This window comes from Carcharodon carcharias, chromosome 20, assembly GCF_017639515.1.
Source record: "Carcharodon carcharias isolate sCarCar2 chromosome 20, sCarCar2.pri, whole genome shotgun sequence".
Lineage (NCBI taxonomy): Eukaryota > Metazoa > Chordata > Chondrichthyes > Lamniformes > Lamnidae > Carcharodon > Carcharodon carcharias.
The window spans coordinates 69036959-69063591 of record NC_054486.1 but is presented as its reverse complement, the minus strand read 5'-3'; the positions used below and the strand labels follow the sequence as shown (position 1 = coordinate 69063591).

General features: G+C 39.1%; 1 protein-coding gene across 1 annotated transcript in view; it reads right to left on the bottom strand.

The window, feature by feature from the left end:
- Positions 1–26633, bottom strand: part of LOC121292681 (RAC-alpha serine/threonine-protein kinase) — an 87275-nt gene that overhangs the window by 50535 nt on the left and 10107 nt on the right. The gene's annotated exons all lie outside the window — the stretch shown is intronic.

Here is a 26633-nt window from a genome sequence, read left to right as displayed (position 1 = left end):
TACCACCTAGAAGGACAAGGGCTGCATATGCATGGGAACACCACCACCTGCAAGTTCCCTTCCAAGTCACACGCCATGCTGACTTGGAATTATATTGCCGCTCCTTCAATGTTGCTGGGTATTCTGGAACTTCCTTAACAGCACTGTGGAAGTACCTGCGCCACATGGAGCGCAGCAGTTCAGGAAGATGGCTCACCACCACCTTCTCAAAGTCAATTAGGGATGGGTAATAAATGCTGACTCAAGAATGAATAAAAAAGGACAGAGCCTCAGTTTAATGTCTCTATTGAATGGCCGCACTGCCAAAAGGGCAGCACCTGCTTAATACAACACTGGAGGAGTGCCAGCCTACACTTTATGCTCGAGTCTTTGTTCAGGATTTGAACCCATAACCTCCTAACTCAGATGAGAGAGTCTTACTACCAAGCCACAGATGACACTGTTCATTAGTATGAATAATGCCAAAAGGAACAATGAATAATGTAAGAAGGCACTTGTCAAGTTTGGTTAAAAATACAAAAGTCATTTTTTCCAGAAGTCCTTCGCTTCTTTTAGATGTAGAAAAGGGAACAGATGAATGAATTAGAAGGAATCCATTCTTTGAAGAAAGTTCCCAGTAGAATAAACCAAGGCAGCTCTGAAATTTGAATTATGTATATTGTATACACAGAAATCCAATACCAGCTTTATATTTTAAGTGATACAGGTGACAAACCAATGGGCATGGACAGCAGCCTCAAAGAAATTCCCCCTTCCTTTTTATGGAACAGGAGTACAGCAACCTCTCTAAATGTGGTATGTCACATGTGACCATATTATCATCGCTGGTACTTAAAGCCTTTATCCACCTTTACATAGGAGATTTGATAGTGAGTAATAGGGAGTATCAATTTCAAGCTGTTTGCTGCTTTTGTTAGCCTTTTTTTCCAAACTGGGGCATAAAAGGGCCTCCATTAACTCCAGGAATCTCTTCCCTGTCTTACTAATGGAAACATAATTGTCAATTTCTGTTAAACTGAAATCTCCAGTTACAATAGTTGGTCCTTTACAGTCACCAACCTCAGCATACCACCTGTATTGTTCATGTGTTATTCTCATTCCACAGCACCAGGTCAAGGTTTTCATCCTGATCTGGGAGTGTATAGCATACCTCCAGTAAGTTTACTTCTGTTACCATTTATTAATTCTGCCATCAGCAACTCTCTGTCAGCTATTTCTTTTTTTTCTGTCCTCCCTCAGTTGTGCCTTAATATTCTGGTATATGTTTATGTGTGTGTATATCTATGAAATTTCTCCAGCTACAGTCTCTTCTAAACAATTTATATCCTTCTAGTCACATATTCCATTGATTGAAATCATTCCTATGGAAAAATAAATGAGGAAAAGATGAAGAAACAAAGAATTAAAATAATCCAGACATTATTTTGATGCTTTACCCTAAAAACAAAGAGAAAGTGATTGCTACAAATGATCTAAGCTACTTGCAAAATGTAGCCATGCTTTCTCAGAACAGAACTGCTGGTGGAATTCCCCACTGTGGAACCTGGGGATGGGGACAGTATGCTAAGTCTCCAGCTCAATTCAATCTGCCTTTGGGCAGACATCTGCCTCCTATCAGCTGATCTGTAGAGCAAGAGCATCTGTGCTGTGGAAAAGCACACACTTTCCCTCACCTATTCTCTGACAACAGAACTGCAGCTGTGGAGGTGAAAGGCAAAAAAAAGAGGAAAGAACCAATTTTGAAAAACAAACTTCAGAAACTCCCTCTCCACTAATAAAGCAGTAGAAAAAAAATACAAAAAGCAGAGTTGCTGGAAAGTCATTCAGCCTAATTTGTCTAGAATCTGTGCTAAAAATCTTCCTTCTTCTGAAGGACAACCTCATCAAGATTTGTGAAAGTAGTGTGACACAACTTAACCATATGCAAACATTTAAATACATTCTGAATTACAACTTATGTGCTAACCACAATTAAATGTGAACATTTGCAAAAATAATCCAAGTATGCAAGCAGATACATTTGAATTTTAACTATTTAGGGTAGGTTTTCTCAAATACTTTGACATGAAAAGGCATCTCACACATCATAAACAAAAATCAGAAAGTTAACAAATTAGTAATGCATGCTCACAGCATGTGAAGACTCATAATATCTATTCTCAAGTATTTAACAATGTTACTTACTACCAGAATAGCCAGAGTAGAATGCTCCAAACCAAGCAACCTATCATTATGGAATACATTCAACATCTTATGTTAATAAGGATGAAATAAAACTTGCATCAACGGATGGAACGGGTATATTTTGAGAGTATATTAACCGAGAACAAAATTAGTTTCCAGCACAAAACGCCCATTATTATTGGTGTCTCCTATGTAATTAGTTTATTCTGAGGCTAAAGAAAAAAATTAAACTTCATTAAAAAGTTGTCTGCACTGCTGCAGATATTACATTTGCTGAGGCTTCCAATGTATGTAATGATAGTTTTCAAAATTAAAATGGCAACACTCTTACAAGCTGACTAAGATAGTGCTAGATTATTAGTAGCAAGGGACTGTATCACAGGCAGCTAATACAAGCTTCCAGTGATGGCAAATTACCTCAAATGTCTTTGAAAAGAAAAGCCCAACTAATCAATATTCAACTTTGTCAGAGCAAGTCATGTACAACAAGGCAAAGTTTATGGACAATCTTTTCCACGTTTATTTATTGTAAGGCAGGCAAAAGAAATGAACAGCTTAAAATAACCTGGTTTAAAATTTACAAGGTTAACTTACTCTCGTCATTTTTGACGGCCAACTAATTGGGGAATCCATGTCAAACTGCCATTGGATTTCCCCGTAACGTGCTATGCCCTTGCTTTGTCATTCACATTGGAGGTTCTGGACAAAACTGGATATATCACCGCAACAGCAAACAACAAAATGCTTTCCCATGAACAAAAAAAGTTAACCAGTTGAGCAACTGACATATACCATAATAACTGAAAAAATATATTCCAAACAACTATCACAAGAACAAAATCTTGAATGAGATAAACTGTTTGATAATTCAAAATCACTCCAATTATATAGATACTTCAAAATTGTAGCATTATAGAGTGAAAAAAAAAGGATAGTGCTAAAATAGTTGAAGGACAAGAGGATATTATTCAATGCTAATTAAGAAATTGGTTACACAAAAAAAAAGGCATAGTAAATCTCACTTCTTGACACTGCAAAATGTATCATTCCCAGCTCTGAAACAAATGCTTAAAAAAAACTCTCTAAGTTACCACAGCAGATGCCTCGTATTTTTGTTCTACTGCTGCCATTTTTTATCATGGCATACCATGAAGGGCTGCATTTTGGGAAGGTCTACATTGCAATATGTTTTATGTATGTCAACTGCTCTGAAACTATTTATTGTTAATTAAAGTTATAATGCATTATCTTTATTTTTTAAGTAATTATAGAAGGTAAGGAAAGAATGGAGTAAAACAAACTGCAAATACATTGCTTCAAAGTGCACAAACTCTAATTTTATTGTTAACAACAAAACATTTCTTTTTTCATTTTTTTAAAAAACCTGTTAGCTTGGCCCTATTTTTTTTAAAAAAACTTCTTCCTGAGGAATACTCCAGACTATGCTATTTGTGAGCCACACCTGGTTCCTGATACAAAAATCACATTCTAGTTCCTTGTAACAACATTCATTTCATGAAAAGTGGAAGAAATATAGGTAAATAAAGACAAACTGGAATTCAAACTAAAAGATAACGAAGTGGAAAGGTGAAGAATGTTATGATCTCCATAGACACTGATAACTGGAAGTTCAAATTTCTTTCTTAAAGTTGATAGTTGAAAGGATGACTTGACAAGATTTCACATTTTAAGACTTTTACTGTGATGTAAAGCACTATTGACTAAACACTATTTTTGTAGGCATCTTATACTTTAAACTACAGAACAAAACTTTCCCCTTTTACTTTTAACACAATCAAGAAACCCACATAACAGGTATATTTTACACTGTCCTTTAAATGGTCATTCAATTTTCCCTGACCCAGTCCAAAGTGATTCTTAGCTCCCAAGTGTTTAACTTTCGCTTCTTGCCTTTCCCAGCCTGGTAACTTTTTAACTTCAGAACTTCAGAACGTCTTTTCACAGCGAGGTTCCCCCCCCACCCCAGACATTCTTCCTTTAGTGCAAGGTAGGCAAATCTTCCGGCCTCGTTTTAACTCTGAATTCTTGAGGAATTAGTCTTTTCAATCTGAAAGCTCCTACCTGCTTCTGTGTGGTGAACCATAGAGCCTTGCAGCCTCCAGCTGCTCCCTCTCTCCCAGATCCTGGCAGACTAACTGTGTTTAAGAGTTTTCAGGGATATCTTGGAAACTCTTTCCCTCTCAAAGGCCATCTCCAAGACAATGTGAATCACATGGGCCATGTATCCAGGTAAAAATGTTGATTTACTATCCTTGAGGCCCTAACTCTCTTTTATCTTAGAAGTAAATGGACAGTTTAGAGGATAACTATTTACAACCCAACATTCTCAATACCTTCCTGGGACTTTGGAGACTTGCAGTCTAACCACCGTAAACACAGATGCCACTGCCATTGTTTTCAAGTACGAACACCTTACACCTTCTTCCCAGCAAAATCATCCAGGCCTTCCTTTAACCTTTAACAGCCATGTCACCCAGGCCAATTTTCAAGTACACGCATGACTCCCTCCATTTTATCCTAAATTAAAGAGACAGTTCCAAAACATAAAAATCTTATAAGCCTCATATTTGTAATACCTCCCCACTAAGAAATGAAAAGTCCTCTTAACCTCTACCTGAAATATATTTTATAACATTTTACACATTTTAACAATTAACTTACTGCATACAGTACAAGAAACATTCTCATCCCCACCCTCCCTCCCAGCTGCCACATTTTCTCATTAAACAGTCCAGTTTGACAGTATTACAATGTTTAACCTGTATCAACCAATACATGTAACAGTTAGGGTTTAAAGCCCACTTTATGTCGGTCCTCCTTTCTTATATATGAGAACTTGTTTCGTTGCTCGTGGCTTTGCCTTCAATTGTGTGTCGTAGTAAATCTCCTTTCTCATGACAATTAAATTTTTGTCTAACCAAGAACATGTTTCCATGTTCTTGGTTAGAATTGATCCTTGGTCTGGTTGGTTAACTTTGTCAAGAACAACTTTGCTTATTTCTGAATTCTGATTGTCCCTCAGGTGCAAATTGTAGACCTGTAGAAGAAATTCTCAGCCATAACGCTTTTCACCCTCTGAATTCAGTACTTCCTTTCGTTCCTCTTTAAAGCAGACCTTACAATGCTATCAGGGTGTTGACTTTTTAAACTTAGTCCTTGGATCACCCTTCTCTTTTCAAGGGTTTGGTTCTTTAACATCCAGATTTTAAACAAGTTTCAGCCAGCCAACATCCAGAGTCATTTTTTTTCCTTTTAAACTCAGGATTATGGTTCTCCTTCACCGAATGAAGAATCTCTTTGAGGTGACAGCGATGTTCTGATAAAAAATCCTAATATTCTTTCCAAATCAGCTCTTGCATTCACGTACATTCTATTTTTCGTCTTCCCACACAGCAATGGGCTTCGTCCAATTTCTTCCAAGCAAGAGCCACAGCTTCTTCATTTTGAAGTTTCCTTGTAACTCCACAGTATTAGTTCCAACCAAGTCCTTTTGTTTTAAAGCACTGTCTCACTTTGTTTCTCTCTCAGCCTGGAATGCTGCTTTTTTGACACCTGCGACTTAGGGTCTGCAGGCAGGTTAAACGCAGACAGATTCAGTTCATTTGTGGTTAATTGTAACTCTTTGTTGTCTGAGGTTTCAAGATCTCTTTAATCTCAGAAGTCTGAGCTTTTGACTCTTTAGACACTTCTTTAGTCAAAACAGTACTTTCTACAACAGGATTACACATAATCCCTGATTTCTTTAATATACTGTCAGTTTCAATGGATTTGCCTGCCATCCCAAGAGATGGCAACACTTTATGTCCTGTGAGGTCATGTCCTAGTATGAAATCGACATTATTAATAGACAACTTCGACATCACGCCAATAACAGACCCATTGACTAAAGCACAGTTCAAATTCACTTTGCACGATGGAACAGGTAAACAATTTCCATCAATATTTTGTATCAATGCACTTTTAGTGAACTTTCTGGAGAGAAATTCACATTTTTTGCTAACATCAGGGATGGAGACAAGCCCCTATCTCGTAGGCAATCTTTTTGGGCAATAATGGAGTTATTTCACCCTCAAATATAAAACTGCCATTATCTTTTATGTTCTTATTTATATCTATGGTATATACATTAGATGCATCAATTTGTCACAAGCTTCACTCACTGGTACAGCATTTTCTGGAGAAACACTAGACTTACCCACAAAAGCTACCAACTTAGCTTTCAACCTCCAGCAGTCTGTTTCACATGCCTTGTCTTATGGCAAAAGCAACATGCTAGCCTCCTTGAATCATATTCATCCCCCACACTATCTCTTTCGCTACTCTGTGAAGCATATGTCTTTTCAATTTGGCTATCCCCCACAGTGTCTGGTTCATTGTCCAATCACTTATCTCCCCAGTTTCTGGGTGGGTTTGCGAAGGAAAGTTTGCTACCTCCTGTGTGTTTGTGGGATAATTCGTAACCATTGGCCATAATGTTGGCTTCTCTTACTTTAGAAATTTTACGGTCTTCCAGGTGGGGCTTAATAATTTTTTTTTTTTTAATTCCTTCATCTCTCTAAGGTTTTCAAAGTCTTGATCAAGCTTCGTTGTCCTATATTATCTATCATTGAAAGGACCGAATAAACCTTCCACACTTTCCTTACCAAAATACCGGTAATAATATTGTCCAAGTTTCGTTTGGCCTTGGTAATATTGTAGCAATTTCCTCAAACAAGACCAAATACGTATCAACTCCTTTCTCACTGAACTTAGGCACTAGCAAATCAAAACCAGGGGTTAAATCTGATCTTTTGTCAAGCTTCCCTGTTATACTCTATTCATGTAATTGAAGCCTTTTTAAGTCCAGTTCAAATTTTCTGACTTCCCTTTCTCTTTGCAATTCAAGATTTTCATTTTCTTTTACACTCTGAAACACTAGGTGGAAGCGTATGTCCCAGATTTGCACCGAGTGCAGTAAGGGGCGGGAAAAATTTGTTATACCCACCAGCCACAATGGAGGTTTTCATGCTTTATCATCCCATTCCTATTTCATTAATTGTGCAGCCACAAGAAACATGCCATTTTGCTGGTGGGCAGCCTCCGATTTGTCTGCCATGCCGTTACCTTGTCACTCCCTTAAGCAGGGCGTCACATTTGAAATGCAGTGGTGCACACGCTTCTCAAAGCTTGCAACCCAGGACTGCTCCAGTGAAGACATGGCTCAAACGCCAAGAAGAGTGCAGACCCCGATTCAGTGACACATTCCTGGGATGCCTTCCAGACACCATGGAGGCCCACCACGATGTCCTCTACCCCTGCTCTGGCCACAGAACACCCATTGACTCACCATTGCAGCTTGGGAAGAGGCAGCAGAAGTGGTCAGTGCCAATGCTTCACACAAGATATCAGCCACCAAGTGCAGAAAACAAACGAATGATCTCATCTGTGTCACCAGGGTAAGGCAACTATCTTATCACTCTAAACTCTGACACACAAGGCCATCACACATTCATTGGCATCTCACTCACTGACAGCTCAAGGGACATCACCACTCACTCTCTCAGGCCCACCCTCAAATCTCCATCTGGCCTCATCTCCTCTGGAGACTGCCTCCTCAGCCCTCACCATCTTGAGGCCACTTGCACAGATCAACATGTATTCCCCACACACACACCCTGAGATACCCCTCTTTCCCACTACAGTCACTCTGCAGCCTCTTCCTTTGCCTGAGCCCACTTCACCCCCTTCCCCAAGCAAGCCTTATCCCTGCAACTGTTGGAAAGCCACTCCCGCTTTATGGCTGGTCTGGTAGGTAGAGACCTGCCCATGAGCGCTCCCCAAAAGTGATGTGGTGCTGCCTGCAAAGCCTGGCATTGATGACCACGAGTGCTGCCAGAAGCAAGGTAGGCAAACAAACCTCGAAGTCCCGAGAGAAGTGCAGCTCACCAGGTGCATGTCACTTACGTACAGTTGTGAAACATGTCGGTGTGGTGCCCAGATGAGCCAGTGTGGGGGCATGATTCCGTCAAGCAAGGCTTATAATGAGACGCAAAAGTATTGAAATTAGGTTAGGTTCCCGTTGGTGGTAAACGCAGCCTGGCATTGATGTGTGGAGCAGATGATCACAAACTGGTTTCACGACAGTGTGAAACCAAGTTTTGGTCACCTCACCATATTGCTCCCCACTGCCAGCCTGCCAAGACGCCTGCTGCCAACAGGGCTGGAAAATTCTGGCCATTATATTGATACTCTTTCTTCCCTTTGAAATTCTATTTCAAGTTTTCACATTTTCCTTTCTTCTCTTTCCAACTCAAGTTTTTTTTTCATTTCTCTTACCATTTCAAGTTGCTTCATTTGTAGCTGAATCCTGGTTAACACAATGTGTGTTTTATCTGGATTATCTTTTTCTTTCTCAAGGTTCAAATGTTGAGCCAATAACACCTTAACTGTCTCTGATTTTTCTAGTTCCTACTTTTAGATCTATTTCTAACTTTTCTGCCAAGGCTTTCAAATTAAGCTTTGTTAACTGTTGCAAAACACTTAAAGGCAAGTCCTCTCTTTTGAGAAATGCTTCAACAATAGACATTGCCACTTTAACTTTTCAATGGATACAGCAAAAATCACTGAAATTATTTTTGTTTAAATTCTGTCCAAAACCAGTTTACCCATTTCAGACTGTGGGTTCAAGATCCTACAAGAGCCCCCGATTTGTTACAATCCCCAGAGAGACCAATGACTTTTCAAACAAAAAATTAAATTCAAACTTCCAGTTGATAACGGAAAAGGATGACACAAGAAGATTTCATGTTTTAAGACTTTTACTGTAACAGACTAAAAGCATTATTGACTAAACACTATTTTTGTACTCAACTTATAAACTATAGAACAGAACTTTCCCCTTTCACTTTTAATAGAACTAAAAAAACCCACGTCACAGGTATAACTTTACACTATCCCTCAAGTAGCAATTCAATTTTCCCAGACCCAGGATGAAGCATCAGCAGGCAATGAGCCAAGGACCTGCCTTTGAGCAGAGCACACATGAATGAATCACTATTTACAAAATGATAAGAATTTGCTTTGTTTGGCATATACTGTAATTAATTGGTAAGACAGAGGAAACTTCATGAAAATAATTCCTGTTTATCTAAAAGATCTCCGCACATAATTTTTCCAGAAAAGTCATTAGCTCCCGATACATCAGGAATTGGTGCCACGATGGTTTAATTGACTGGCTGCAGATCGATGTAGGTTACATCTTCACTCATTGCAGTCACTGAATAAGCAATTTGGGAATTTGTACTGTATCAGAGTATGTGCAAAAAACAAGGCCTTTCACAAAGAGTGCTACATAAACATAAGTTTTCCTTAGGATCAATCTCCAACAGCAGAAGACTGAGTTGTGAGAAAAGATTGGGAGAATTTGGCCTGTTAGCTACTTCAAGTTAAACCAGAACAGTGTTTCTTAGTTTGTACTGATCTTGGGACCAATTGTCTGAGGGACCAATCTGCACTGGTTATATGAACAACACATTAGGTATCGGTACAGCATTGCAAGACTATTTCAGTCATTCCATTATTCTCATTGGTACTACCTTGTCCAACAGTTTGCTGCTAACATCATTCATAAGCATATATTTAGGTCATCTTTCTACAGAGTATATTTTACTATAAATGTTTATCTAATTTGATAGGACTGTCAACTCGAGTCAGAGGTTGTAGTTCAAGTCCTACGCCATGACTTCATCACTTAATCTAGGCTGATATTTCAATGCAATACCAAGTGACTGCTGTATTATTAGAGGTGCCATTGTTTAAGGTGAGACTTTAAACTGATGCCCATCCTCTTGTTTAGGTAACATAAAAGGTTCCATGCTAAACTTAGTGGAATTCACCTGGTGTACTAAACAGCATTCATCCCATAACTACCACTACCAAAACAGATAAACTATTCATCTACCACTTGCTATGCGTAATTTGGTGTTACACTTAAAAAGTCATTCATTAACATGTTTTGGGATATCCCAAGGATGACAAAGGCACTATATAACTGCAAGTTCTTTGTTTCTTTCTTCCCAGCAGCCAGGTAGACAGTAAGTGCACACAGTTCTGAAAAAATCTTTGTTTACATCCTTATCAAATTATCTTCCACATGATAAGACTGCAATAACTATAAATGACTTGCTTCACTGGATGATGAATAGCAGAAGATATGGGTTTTAACCACATTCAGCAAAATAGTAAGTTATTTCTACATTCCTCTGTCCGGAGCAGATTTCTTCAGAAACCAACTACACATACTTTTCAACATACCTTCTGACAAACACGAGACTTCATTGAACTGGTTTGGTTTTTTGTAAGGTACAACTTGGCCATACAACCTTTTCCAAATTCCTCCAACATTAAAACAGAATGTATCAGAAGCGGTTAGTTCTGGCAGTTTGCACAATTTAAGTAGCGTTAAATGCTTGCATTTATTTTCAATATGCTCATTGTACTTCACAATTTCCTCCAGCACAGATACAACTGTGGCTATAATGAAGTGACACACACCTACAAAAAAATCCAATACAGCCGGAGGCCAGCAAAATATAATAAATTAAAATGAAACAATATCTGAAGTGATAATCATTGCATATTTTTCACAATTAACTGCTTCTTTCATTACAACATGAATTCCAGTTGATTTTACGAGACAAGAATGAATGGTAAAATACATTTAAACCAAACTCTTAGATATTACAAACATAAACACTATCATTGTTGCCATGCATCTACATTGATTTCAGTCTTCTAATAGGTGTGCAAGAGTGCTGTAGAAGCTAAACAACACAGCAGTGCTTCAGGTTCTGAATAATACAAAAAAGATTTTAAAACTTAAGCATAAGCTGCAGATGGCTACAACATAATGAAGTCTCTTAGGCCTTAGGTCTCTCCTCTTTATAAAGTGCAAAAACTAACAGGTGCTGCACTTTATCAAAAAAACATTGGTAGCTGTATTGTGCGCTTGGAACATTTGCAAGAAACAAGAGCAAATACCTTTCAAGGGGATGTTAACATACAAAAAGATATAAATAGACCAGCTTAACTGTACCAGCCAAATCAACACCATGACTACACAATTTGGACAGAGACTGAGTCCCAAAGCCTCTTCACTATGTACAAGGCTCAAGTCAGGTGTGTGATAAAATACTCGCACAGAGCAGCATATGAAGCATAAAACAACTCTCCACGTGCACATAAACACAAAAGTTGACCAGAGGTGAAATCTTGATGCAGCACTACACTGCTAACTGCATCATGAATTGAAATTACACAGCTGGGAGCATTCAAGCTAAATCCCATATGGGTAGATGACAGGACGAGGAATTGATTTATACACTTAGTGTCATGTAAATAAAACCATTCAGAAAGTTTCAATCAAGCTTTTAGCAACAGATACTAACAAATGATTCAGTTTTACCCTAAAATATAATAGAATTTTTGCATTTGGCAGAATAAGTTGATGATTCATCCCATTCTCAACACATGAACTTCACTGGAAAGTTTAGAATGAGACACTTACTTCTGATTAGTATTACATTACCTTTAAAGTTTTAATTTGCTTATTTTTGTTTTCAGATGGTGAACAATATCAGTTACTTTTACTAATTGTTCACAAAAAAATCACTCATACAAGTAGTATTCTCTAGTGACAGAATGCCATGAATGTGACCAGCAAAGGGTGGTCAACACAGCAACAAATTCAAACAACAATGCTGGTCAGGATATAGTTTGATGAAAACCACATGAAATGCAATGCGTTTCCACAAATGTGGGGTATTGGCCCGTGGAATAACTTTACTTTAGGATCATAAGCATTTATTCTATAAATCACAGAACTCACATTCTGCATAGGCCTTATATTGTCATGTTAATCACTCTGGTGCCACAACAGCTGTCTTATGCTTTAATTGCATATTGGGTTTTGGAGAAGCAGAACGGGAGTTTGGTCAGGAATGGTAGATTGATAACAGCAACAGCACAATATTGATGCACGGCTGTGCACATGACCACCTAACCTTAGACATAAGGGTATACATAAAAGGGAGGGAGCAACAATCAGAGAGAGAGAAACAGACAGACACTGCTTAAAGTTATTGATTAATCTACATTAGGGAGGTAAATGGAATCAAACTGATTTGAGAGCGTCATACAACAAATTAATTGGCAGACATTTTGAAAATGTTACATTTTCTAAGGTACTTCTATATGTTGTATAATAGTGATCAATTAGTTCCCTGCAATTATCTCCGCAATTCCTTTTGTACATGCTCAAATATGGTCACATATTAAGCCAGGGTGATCTTACCCAGTTTACACCTAAAACAGGGCGGTAGCAGGTCCAGAATCATGTGGAACACAAAACTATTAACTTACTGCCCACCCATTCCAATTTTTGGGTGGTCCTTGATTTAGATGACAAGAGTGTCCACTGGAAACAGGGGAGTGCAAAATGAATATCAGGGTCAAGTAATAATCTCAAACTGCCAGTGTTGGTTCTGTCTTTGTTCAAGTTGCTACCACTGTTTCTAGATCCTGCTTTAATCCACAAACCATTGGTAGTGCAAGGTAGAAGGCAACCATTTCCAACATTTTTATTACCTTCCCCATGGACAACTGGAATACACAACCTGGCTCTGGGAGACACAATCATTGCCAGTTTCTCCAAGGTCCATGGTATCTCTGACTGCACCCAAGCGTCAGGAAAATATGATAATTTTCATAATGTTATTGGAATTTATTGTAAGGTAGGAGTAGTGTATGTGTATGTGTGTGTGTCTTAATTAAATTAAAGACAGCTGGTCTGAAAGTTTTGATGTATCAAGAGAAGCTAGGTTTGAAATGTTAAATAGGTAAACATGGCTGAAGTTTTAGAATGTGAGGTGTAAAGGGAAAATTTGCATTTTTAGATAAACCAGAGTAATTTGAATTTCAAAAGAGGTGGCAAAATGTTACACTTAGCCAGAAGAAGCCAAACAGTGTGTTTATTTTTCCCAAAGCTTACTGATAAAATGGGCACTGTGAAAGGTTTTTATCATTAGAAAAGTAGAGTTGCAAAGAGTTATTGGGGCAATGGGATTTACATTAAAAAGGGAAAAATCTGTATAAAGGAGATGAGGCTATGTGTAAGAGGAAAGAATTCTAAGGTCTAACAAGCGTGAAAAGCCTCCAGCCTCTAAGCCTCAAGTTGCTGTCTACACGAACTGAAGTGAAGAAAACTCAGCTTGAATTTGACTGTTCAGGGTATCATGTTACTTTGCCTGAGTCATTTAAAATCTGTGTTTTACTGTTGCCTTAACAGATGTGAAACTGGGAGTTAGATTACCTAGGGGGACTAGGCGTTATCACAGTAATTTGTAAACATATGAATGTGCTTAAATCATTTTTTATTAATAAAGGTTTAATTTAGTTTTGTAAGAAACCTATAAGCCTTGGTGGTCTCATTACTACCAAATTCAAGGCACACATCTCGAAATAAATACAAATTGTAAAATTGTTGTGTCAGTTGTTTCAAATTTCCCTCTGGGACTTGAACAGCTCAATATTTATCATCCACTGTGCCATAACACCATGTTACCCTCATGAAGGCAGTCTGAAGGAGCCCAAGTTGCAAGGGCTTCCATTAATTTGCATGGGATGTGTGATGACAAACTGCGCATCATGCAGATGGTGCCCATTTTCCTAGCAGCTGCCATAACATTCTATATTACGGCAATCCTGCATTTCGCCTTACCCGACCTCCCATTCTTTGTACAATGAGTGAAGGGTTGATTGCTTTGGGAGCAGAGCTTTCTCCTGCACTCTTAGGTCATTACACCTCTCAGGAACTCACATTCAGTGGCTGAACTGCACTAAAACCAAATCCATGGGTCAACTGAAGCCTTTATAATGCAAGCAATTAAAGTCCTTCAGCAACAACTACAATGCAAAGTCTGGTGGCTTCCTGGAATGCAGCTCCCAAAAATGCCCTGCAAGATAGTGATTTTCTCAATGTTGGATGACTTGTTCTGCAACAGAGACAACACATGAAGACACCATTGGATGAGGGCTTTCAACTTGGTGATGGGAAGGACATTGATGAAAGAGGATGGTGAAGTAATGAGAGGATCCCAACACTCACTTGCAGCCAGACCTTATCATAGGATGTTACTGTCGACCCCTCCCACCTTAATAAATGTCTGACATTTTGCCCAATTCCTTCAACCTCAAATAAACTGCATTTACCTAAAGATCAGAATTGTTATTCATGTCAACTAACATTGTAAGGTCTACATCACATAGGATACCAATTTCTGCGCTGGTACTTGGAAGGGCAAAAACATGGTGCATCTTTGGGAAGATCCATGGGTGCCTGAAAGGTCAAGAGACGTACAATAGACCTTGAGAGGAAGGGACAACAATTAACAGGTGTATTGGCAAGGTAAGCAATAGTAGATGAATAACAGCGTGTGCATCAAAGGGGGTGGGTGATGCTGGTGGTTGTGTGGGCTTGAGTGGTTGTGTGAGAGCGAGAGTGAGTGACAGAATTAAGCAGAAGCAGAAAATGGAGAGATGTTCAAGCACCCTGCTGTGCAAAGCCTGCAGCCTTATTATCTCCAATAACTGCAAATTATGTTGATGGCAACCTCGTCAATTGGTATCAAGGGAGGACCACCACCTGCTTGTACTTCCTGTATTGTACACCAGCTTCTCCTATAAGCAAAGTGGAAGTGGATTAGTCTGTGCCCTGTGAAAAGGTTCTTCAGATGTTTGTGGCAACCTGGTATATTGTTCATATGCGGTCAAGAAGGGGGAAATAGTTGCAATACTGGTAGCATGTTCCAAGCGTGGGAGTGGACACAGAAGGAAGTGTAATGAGGTGTCTAATTATTACTAAAGGAGGGAAGAGTATTGGAGAAGGGAAAAATTGATAGCATTGGGCTCAAATAGGGGGGTGTAGGACTGTGCAGAGAGAAGAGAAATGCGAATGGCAGCCTTACTCTGGGAGTTCTGATATGATCATTATATTATTTTTGCGTTGCACTGCAAACAGTTCCTTGGAACAATGTTTGTGGCATTTACTTGTCCTACCAGCTCCGTACCTGTTGCTCATTGGAAGGAGAGTGTTTCCACTGATCACTTATGCTACAAGCACCTCCACCACTGCAGAGAATCTGAGGGTCCTGGCCATTGTACCTTTTAATTTATTTTCTTGTAGCACATGGCCGATTTGTTAACGTATGTCAGTTCTTAAATTTTTTTGCACTACCATGCAATACATAGTAACTGAAAGGGTCCTACTTGCACTTGGCCTGCACAGGAACTTCGGGATTGCTCTGTGGGCAGACAATTTAGAAGAACGTTGGCCCTGGCTGAGGGCAGGCTTCTTGTTGCCCCAGAAAATTGCCGTTTACTATCCCTCATTGAAAAATATTCCTCCCCTTTAAGGAGCTTAAGGCTGTCCTTCAGTAGAAGCCATCCCTCCCAATCAGCAAGTTGCTTATCAAGATCATGATCAGCTTGCTAGTTGCATTTGAATTAGGCTTGACCACAGAAATGGCACAGACTGCATGGAGTGGTCACCTGATATATGCCACTTTCAAAATCTGATGCCCCAATTTGTGTTCGTTTAAACATCAAGATACTGCTGATCATGTGTGTACAGCCATAACAGATTAAGAGGAGGCCCCTCAAAATAATCTGATGAAATGAATGATTCAATGGGTTGGATTTTACATGTACAAATTGGGCAAATAGTAAATTACAGCGTGATGTCAGGTCGGCAACACAATGTGATCAAACTAGTCTCCAGAATCACAGAAGGCAAGCAAGCGCAGAAGGAAGCAGCCCTCCTGCCATTTTGAGATTACGAATTAACCAGCTACTGAATTTATTAATGACTCAAATGTCTGAAACTTTTTGTTGCATGCTGCATTTCTTGGGTGCGGCCAGAAAAATGTTTGGGAGTGTTTTACAGCAGCTATGACAAGGCAACACAGGGGTGAAAGTAAATGTCTGCCAATGTGTCCATGGCTGAATGTAGCAGCAGATTCTGCTGGTGAAGATAGCAGGGTCTGCATGTTTTTTTTAAACTTATTTTGAGCTTTCAATAAGAATATAAAAAGGCAGAGAGCAGAAGGCCATTAAGCTTGTAGCCGTGACCAACTTCCTGTTCTTGGCATTAGCTCTCTGCTGCATGACGTCTCGGCCTACAAGCCCCATTGGATGCAGGAACCCTCTTTTCACTCTGATTGGCCGCCTTTCCACTGGAGGGCCACCAGTTAGCCATTCAATGCTTGATTCGACAAACTGAGACATTAGGTGTGGGAGTAAGTGCACCAGTTTTCACTCCACCTCCCTCAAACTGCCGATAAACATAATGTTTTCATTTAACGAAATTGTTCCTATAATTCATGATCTCTTCAAAAAGAGCCTCCAACTGGAGCCACAAGTTTTTAGAGATCCGTATAGATACATTTCACATATGAGTACAACTTCTACATTTTTCCTAAAAGGTCTTACAGTCACAGTCAATAATTATACAGTACTTTCTAACAAAGAAAACACGAAGCTTGGATTATATTTAGGCAAGGTATACAAAGGATAAACATGAAAACTGAAGTCAAAGTGAGAAACATTAAAGGAATGTTAATTTTTATCTTTTAACCCCACATCTCAATGACTGATCTGCTGAAAATGAAAAGTAACAAGTGGCTGTAAATTTAGAAAAATAAAATATAAAAATGAACGAAAACAATAAACTGCAAGCACGACTACCATAGATTTCACCAGCTTGGGACCAATGAAATTTAGTGCTGTCTCGCCAATATAGATTGTCTAAAATCACAAGCTGCTACTTTCCAGCAAGCATCTGGGATAATGCAATAATGCACCAACAGAAGAAAAGTTAATTCATCTTTATTTGCCAACTGCTGCATTTCTGTTACTGCATCAAGACGATGTATTGCCAATGCCACACCCTTTCCCCATTAACAGAATAGATAGCCTTCAAACTGTGTCCCAGATTTGTTCAAACTGGAGAATTCTGTTATGAAGATGTGTTAAAAAAAATCTCAAATGAGAGCCACTGTGTTTTTTCCCCGCTGTATGCTAAATAAAGAACATGTGTTTACTGAGGATCTCTGTTTTATTTGGCTATTGAGAGATTATAGGACTGCTTCTTTGTTGATTTTCTACGGTCACTCTCTGGATCCATTCTTTAACTTTGCCTCCAGCGTACAGCTGCGGACTGTTCTACTGTGCCTTGCATCTCAATGAACCTGATCAGACTGCAGTCAGGAGTGCACCCCAATGGAGAGGTCAAGCCTGAGTCAGCAGACTGTCTGCACTAGACTGGCGCTCCACAGCTTAGCAATGCTCTGCATCTTTCATTGCCCATATAAGGCAGCTCACCATTAAAACCATCTATTCACAATAAGGCAAATCCTCTTGCTGTTTTTGTATGCACTTCAGTCCTATGAATTTTGCATTAATGGACTTACAACAGACTGCATTAGGATGACTGACATTGCCGTCAACAGGTTGATGAGAAATGCCAGTGTCTCAAGTGCCACTACAGCCTTTTTTAAGCTAAAGCTTATTCTCACGCTCACACATTACATACTGCACCTGCTTAATTATCATACCACTACGCATATATTGGTACCCCAAGTTCTGAATTTACAATTAAAAGGATATGACAATGTAACTCTGGACTTATTTTGTTACAAAAACTATTCAGCTTGCTTGCCTTAAGCCTGGTGGCGAGCAATAATTAAAAATACTCCTGAACTTGCGTCAATAAACTATCCAATTAATCCCATCAGAATATAACATAATAAGGTGATAATTTTATATGCTGCACTTGGTGAATATGCAGAGATGCAAAACTGGCATCAAATAGCTGTGTCTCTGAACAGTGCCGATAGAAAATACTTATTTCCTTAAATTATATTCACAATACAAAGCATTCACTGCGGTGCACGTTTTTGTTCTGAATTGCACAAATGTTTATTTCTCAATATAATTTTATATTCTTTAAAGAATTCAATTGGAGCATTTTATTCCTTTTTGGAAGATAAAGGATATTTTTCTGATTTTTTCTTCCCCCCCCCCCACCCCCCCCACCCCCCCTCCGCCTTGCATAACATTCCCCAACCAAGTAGACGACATTCGCAAGCCGGTTATCAGAAAGTGCACAGGATTGGTTTGGTGAGAAAGGTTCTCACCTGTCTCTCTCTCTCATTTGCTACAACTTGTCTCCATTTACAACCTCCATCAGATTGCCTGACTGAGCTCAGTAGCTTACTGCATGGGATATACTTGTTTCCTACCATTACATGGCACAACACACTGTAATGCACACACATATACTGTCACAGCATCTCTTTCATGCATGTGTTAATATTAATTATACAGCAACCTGGAAGCATTGGAGATTCATAAATCTATTCAGCCTTGCTCAAAACTTCTCCTACTCTCATCTCCCCGAAAAAGTACCATACAACCTTGTATGAAATAATTAAAATGCTTAAGGTGTTACTGACCCATAGGAACACAGGAAAAAGGGTAGGCTATTTAGTCTCTTGAGCCTGTTCTGTCATTCATTGAGAACATGGCTGATCTGTGACCTAACTCCATATATACAGTTTTTTTAAAAATGCAGATATACATCTGCATGAGAAATATTGATCTATCTGGGCAAGTTCACATTTTACACACATGTAAAATATGACAATGTGAGTAATTGATGAGGAATAATGATCTCTCTTATAAATGCACCTTCAAATACAATAGTGATGTCAGTACATATATTCCTCCTGTGGTTAAAGGACTAAAAGGCAAATTGCTTAAGAAAACATTGTTCATGGATTTTTAAATGCACAGAATTGTTCATGGATTGTTAAATGCATGGAAACATGCATTTACAGAGAAATGGAGAAAATATGTTTAGCATTCCATAAAGGGGGGAAAAAAGGAAGTTAGTTACTTCCATTCACACTTGGCTTTAATTATTGAGCAGAAGGTCAAGCTATCCAAGCAGCAATAAGCACTATCAAAGCACTAAACTGGATTTAGATGGGATGCACTGTCATTTCAGACTCAACCCTTGCTCTTCCTGTCAGACATGATCTCCACTCAAATCTGGACTCCACTCTCACAGTCAGGCTGACAGCCTTGGTTTAATCCAATTGCTGCCAAATCTGGAAGTACAACATGCTGTGTGGTAATTTCCGTGCTCAAACTCCCACCCTTGCAATACTAAATCTAGCAAACGTCTACAGATACTGGACATCATCTGACCTGGAAAATAAAGTTATTATCTGTGTCCACAATATACGTGAAAAGGCTCCGACTCTCATGAATCTTTTGCCAAACATACGGTTTGATATGCTGAGACTGGATATTTCGGGAATAATGAAAACACCATACCACATTTTCTACTTAAGATGTGGCAGTTGGGATGGGGTAGATTTAGTCTAACAGATGGAGTGGGAGTCAGGTCTCAAAACAGGCCCTCACTCAGATTGGAGTGGGACAAATCTAATAGCTTTGTCAATGGCTGTCCAATATGATATCAGTTTCCCTCACTGAGCAGCTGAGTGGATTATCTTTTTGCTTCCTCCCCCCATATCTCTCTCTACAGTTAAGCACCTTGTTAGTTCCTTCAGATGTGCAAAACAGATCTTTACAGGTACTTTCTGAACAGCAGATTTCTGACGGGTGAGCTTAGTGAATTCATGCATTATGATGGTGCAATTATGAAAGCTGATTAAGCATAAACAGATACTATTAAACCAATATTTAAGTAACAGTGAAGCTAACTGTGTTCACCATTATTTATGTGTAAAGCATAGAATAGAATTATAGAACAGTTAGAGCACGAGGCCATTTAGCCCACTGTATCCGTGCCAGGTCTCTGAAAGGATAATGCACTTAGTGCCAATCCCCTGCCTTTGCCTCGTGGCCCTGCAAATTTTTCCTCTTCAAATAATGATGTAGGTCTCTTTTGAAAGCCACAATTACACTCTCAGGCAATGCATTCCAGACACTAACTACTCACTGTGTAAAAAAAAATTACCTCATGTTGTCATTGCTTCTTTACCCAGTTACCTTAAATTGGTGTCTTCTGGTTTTCCACCCTTCCAAGAATGGGAACAGTTTCCCCAACCTACGTTGTGCAGACTCCTCATGATTTTGAATATCTCCATTAAATCTCTTCTCATCCTTCTCTTCTTCAAGGAGAACAGCTCCAGCTTCTACAATCTACCTACGTAGATGAAGTTCCTCATCCCTGAAGCCATTCTGCTGAATCTTTTTTGCACCCTCTCTAATACCTTCACGTCCTTCCAAAAGAGTGATGCCCAGAACTGGGTGCAATACTCCAGTTGAGGCAATAAGTGTTTTATACAGTTCGTCATAAGTTCTTTGCTTTTGTACTGCAAACTCCTGTTTATAAAGCTCAAGATCCTGTAATGCATTAGTAACCTGCCTTGCTACCTTCAATGATTTGTGCACAGATGCTCCAAAGTCCATTGCTTCTGAAACTCCTTTAAAATAGTACCCTTTCTTTTCTATTGTTTCTCCCTGATCTTTCTATCAAAATGAATCACTTCATACTTCTCTTCATTAAATTTCATCTGCCACTTCTCCAGCCATTCCACCAAACTGTCTATGGCCTTTTGAAGTTTAACACTATCCTCATATTTTATACTATACGCAACTGTAGATGAAGAGTTGAAAGTAAAAAAACAAAGTCGTGGTTTGAGATGTGCCGCTCCTCTGAAAACTATGCAAAATGGCAACACCATCTGATTTCCCCATCCAACTATACTGAATGCCATGAAGCTCCTGCACTTGCATAGTAGATATAGGCTAAACTCATGACAGAAAGTTAGGATTTATCCGGATCAGTTTCAGTACTCTTATCAATGGCGTGATAAATTTTAATTATTACCATACAACCTCGCAGAGAGTGAAAATTTACTATTACAAGTGTAAAATTGTATCCTTCCAGGTTTTAATTGTTGTTGGAGAGTTAGAAAAATGAATTGCTTGTTTTACTTTTATTTCTATTTCTTTTTGCTCTCTCTCTTAATCAAATCTTTTCCTCTTTTTATTTTTCTTTCTATACATGATATGACATTAAACTCATACTTCAGATTTTGTTATGTGCATCAATAATATTTCAATCTGACTGGTTCAGGAGAGACACAGTTGTTTGCCCTGTTCAGGTCCTAGATGCCTTTCAGAGGGTGCTGTGCTATCTGGATCTCTAACTGCAACTTCATAGAAATGGTTACAGAATTTATACCCAGCAAGGTGAGTCTAAAAGTGTCCCAGCTACAGTACATTCCAGCCCATTACATTTTTCACACTTTATTTTTGCAATGAGCATCAAAAATGGGAATGTAAGTAGCATGACAGCTCTGTAGAACATCATTGCTGTCCTTGGACCAGTAGTATCCAAAGTGAAAGCTATACTGCAATGATCATATTCCTTTACTTTTCAACCTAAATTAACCATAAATATTACACATACAGAAAAGGAAATGTCCCTACAGCATTAAAAATATACTGCTTTGAATATATATGGACACATATGGTACTAATGGTTGCATTTTCATAATCTGTACAATCAGTATTGCAATATGATCACTCTGTTGCACTAATTCCAGACCCATCCACACTACGCTACTTTCCATGGGGCCCTTCAATCCAGAAGGTGAGAAGACAATCATTACACTTTGCAAGACTAATTCAATTATGACAAAAATGAAAGTGAGAGATTTTATATACAAGATGGCTAACAGTGGAATTTTCAGGGCCCACTGGCTTCAGGTGTTATGGCAGGCGTGAGCGGACAATATAGCAGGAAGGTGAAAAATTGGTTTCACATCGTCGTGAAACCAGTTTACAATCGTCTGCTCCGTTTGTTAATAGTGGGCCGTGTTGCCCACCATAACACATCGGGAACTTCATTGTAATACATCTGCATATCGTTATAAGTTCAGCCCACTGGAATCATCCGAGCATGGCAGCATGCGTTTCACAACTGAACATAAGGGACATGCACTTGGCGAGGTACACTTCGCTTGGGACTTCGAAGTTTGTTGGCCTACCTTGCTTCAGGCATCACTCGCAGTCATCAGCACAGGTGGTTCACAGGAAGGTCTCTACCTATCAGACCAGCCATAAGGCAAGGATGGCTTTTCGATAGCTGCAGGGCTAGGGCTTGTTTGGGGAAGTGGAAGAAGTGGGCTTAGGCAAGGGAAGAGGCTGCATGGCAGGGCTGTACTGGGGAGGCGGGGGGGTGGGGTGGTGTGTGTGTGGGGGCACATGGTGATCTTTGCAAGTAGCCTTAAGATGATGAGGGTTGAGGAGGCAGTCTACAAAGGAGATGGAGATGTGAGGGTGTGTGAGAGGACAGAGAGAGAGAGACACACACAAACAGACAGACACAGAGACAGAGACAGAGACAGCAGAGAGAGAAAGATATCCCTTGAGCTGGCATTGAGTGAGATGCCAGTGGATGTGTGATGGGCTTGTGAGTGTGTGCGATTAGAGTGACGAGATGGTTGTCTTACCCCGGTGACACGGATGGGACCTTTTATCCTTTCTCTGCATTCTTTTGTGCAGCATGGGCACTGACCATCTCCGCCCAAACCAGAGTGGGGGTAGAGGACATCGCAGCAGGCTCCAACGATATCCAGAAGTCATCCCAGGGATGTATCACTAAATCGGGGGACTGCAGTCTTCTTGCCTTTCAGGGCCATGTCTTCTATGCAGCAGTCATGGGCTGGAAGCGCTGAGAGGTGTGCACTTGACTGCACTCCAAATATGATGTCCGGTGTGAGGAAGTGGCAAGGTGATGGCATGATGGGCCAATTGGAGGCCGCCTACCAGCAAAACGGTGTGCTTCCAGAGAATGTATGTTTAATAAGGTGGGTTGGGATGATCAGCGTTAAAAGCCGCCATTGCAGCCAGCGGGTAAAATGTCCTTTTGCCTGTCCACTACTGCACTTAGTGCAAATCTGGGATGATTCTGTCTGCCCTAATGGTTTAATTTACAAATGCCAAAACCTAAGCTTTCAAGCCATCCAGATCTAAGTGTGAACACTAAAGCATGCTTATATATTTTTAAAACAGGGCATGTATTTTAACTTGAATCATTGAAATTTATGGCACAGAAGGAGGCCAGTAAGCCTAACATGTCCGAATCTAAAAGCAAACCAGGAGCCAAAAAGACATCGTGGTCATTAGTTCAATATTCACCTTGATAAAAAGGGCATTCCACAGCAAAATTGAATGTATTTTTTAAATTGATGAATGTTTTTCTTCCTCTGTATGGTATTTTATCATTGGATTATATGGTTTTACCTTTTTAAAATTCATATATATTCAACGTAGAAGTACTTAATAAAAAAAACTGGATTCTTCATGAGTTGGAGTCCCAGATTAATGTTAATGAAATGTACTGGTCCTGATTGAATAAGTTTTTAAAATTCAAGATCTTTTCATAGCTGCAGACAAGCTCATTTTATAATAAAGGTGATGTAGAGAGAAAAAAAGAAACTGGCATGCTGAAAATTTACATTTCCAGTCCAAAATACTTGGAAACTGCAATAAGCAAGCATCCAAAGTAGTTTTTTTTTTTAAAAATCATATGAACACCTCAATTCCTGAATGTTATGCATGCCAAAGATGCCATGGGCACCTCAAAAATGGTCACCAACATAGAACTTTGGCTGTTATCCAAAAAACCCCTGGGTTCTAGCTGAAGACAATAAAAGGCAAGACATTAGAACCCATTTTCAGGGTTACCTAGTTACAGGGTTCTGTCATACATTTTAAATTGCAAATGGCTCTGATACAGATTCTCTCCAACCATTCTTCAGTGATTTTGCAATTATTTTTCTTGTTTTCGCACAGTGAATTTTAGACATATTTCGAATACAAGATTTTAAAAAGCAGCAGGTCGTGGTGGTGGGCCTTTCACTGTATCAAAAGTATAACTCTGGTCATAAAGAAAGCTTTACTTTTTTAAAAATTACTAAATTTTTTTTATTCATTCATTGTCGCTGGTTAGGCCAGCATTTATTGCCCATTCCCAATTGCCCTTGAGAAGGTGGTGGGTGAGCTGCCTTCTTGAACCGCTGCTGTCCCTATGGTGTAGGTACACCCACGGTGCTGTTAGGAAGGAGTTCCAGGATTTCAACCCAGCGACAGTGAAGGAATGGTGATATATTTCCAAGTCAGGATGGTGAGTGGTTTAAAAGGGAACTTTGTATTTTTGTGATGTGGGCATTGTTGGAAAGTTTGGCATTTATTACCCAAGCCTAGTTGCCCTAGATAGAACCGAATGGCTAGCTTGCCACTTTACAAGGCAGCTAAAAGTCAATCACGTTGGTGTGGAACTGGAGTTATATATAGGCCAAACCAGGTAAGGACAGCAGGTTTCCTTTTGAGTTGGATATTTACCACAATCTGGTATTTCTAGAATTTTTTAACCAAATTCAAATTCTCAAACTGCCATGGTGAAAGTTGAACTCATGTTCAATATTAGTCCAGGCCGCTGGGTTACCAGGCCAGTAACATAACCAGTACAACATTGTAACTCAGTACATACTTCCATCATAAGCCGTGCGGACTGGGTAGTTTTGTTTTTCCAAAACACACCCTTTAACCAACAATTAGTTTATTCACTCAGTTTGAAACAACATAGTCAATGCAACAATTTGAACTATTTCATATTCCAATGTATCTAATTTTCTATTTTCCGGAGGAATTTTTTTCTGTTCCCACTGTCATAGATGTTTGTTCATGTTATTCTCTCTTCACCAAAATTCTATATTCAAGCGTTTAACACAATACTCCATAACGTCAAAAGATATGCCACATTTTGCAGTTATAAAGCAAGCTGATTTTACACACCAAAGAAGTAACTACACAGTAGGCTTACGGAGCCTGTAGACAGCTGATGGCAATGGCTGTCAGCACCCGTTTTTGTATGAAAGCTGTAGCCAAATCCTAACATATGCTCCAATACAATTTACTTTTACATGACACTTAGCAAACATAGAATCAATAACATATTAACAGTATTATTTTCTCTGTTTAGCATTTAAATTATATTTAACATCAAATGCTAAAGAATTCCTCCTAATGTACTACTTTGAAATACACATTAAATGCTGTATTTCCATTCTGAAATTTAGCTAGAATAAAGCCTATGGAAAAGTTTGCAATACTAATTCAGTCTGGGCTACCAGATTATTGAATCTGTACTCTACTAAGAGACGTATTCTATCATGCATTACCAAACCTTGTGAAAGCTTTTGCATCTGGCTTACAATAATTCAATGAAAGCCTGGCACACTGGCAGCTAGACAGACCCCCTGCATGTACAGAAGATCCGGTGGGCACTTAGCCATAATTATTAAACAATGTTTCTGCTCCACTTTTTCAGCTGCAGCATACGCAATACAATTTCTTCAAACAAACTAACGGGGTAAGTTGTACATTCTGAACAAAAGCATCAATTGTACCATCTAAACAAGTTGGGTTTTATTCTCTTTGTTTAAAGCTGCCTTGCAACACCTTTTCAATAGCAATAGCCTCATCATGTAATACCCATAAATGGCCTCACAGTGTGATTTGAACATTTTGAATTGTTGACTGAAAAAAGGACAAATAGTAACTTAGGTACAGCTAAAGAGAAAAGTTCTATGCCTTGGGCTAAACATTCCACTTACACAGCACAAGCATTCTCACCATTAACAACACAAACACACCACTCTGAATAGTGTAGCAAAAGGACCACATTTATCTCCCAAGTACTAGCTCTTAATTTCATATATTCAAATGGAGCAGCTGTTCAAAAGTAAAGATTTTGCTCTATTATCTGACATGTTGGCTTCAGCAATTTAGCTGAATAAGTGAAAAACAGGCAGCAAAATATAAGTGTCTGAATATTTGTGTTTAAAGCAGATAAAAGGAGAGAATGATCCAGAATCTCATCTTGCATGCACTTCTTCTTTAATAAAACTCTTTTCAGTCGCTTTGCGGCAACATTAAAACTTTTGCTTTGTAACACCACATGAAACATGAAAGAAAAGATTTCTCATATTCATGGCAAACCTGAAAGCAGAAAACATGTTAATGACCGAAAATATTGCAGTAGGAGCAAAACTGCACAAAAAACAAAGGGAGGAAATAAAAAAAAATAATTTAGGAAGTTTTAAAGACAGAGGGGAAAACAATAAACACCTTTTTCTAGCATTTAGCTTTATACCTTACAATACACGCTTCTTCCAACACTACTTTTGCACATGTGCAACTGGACTCAACCCACAATCCTCCTTCAGGTGACATGCCCTAAGAGGGCACTGGCAACTATGGACCTCCATTGGATTGGTCCATGATTA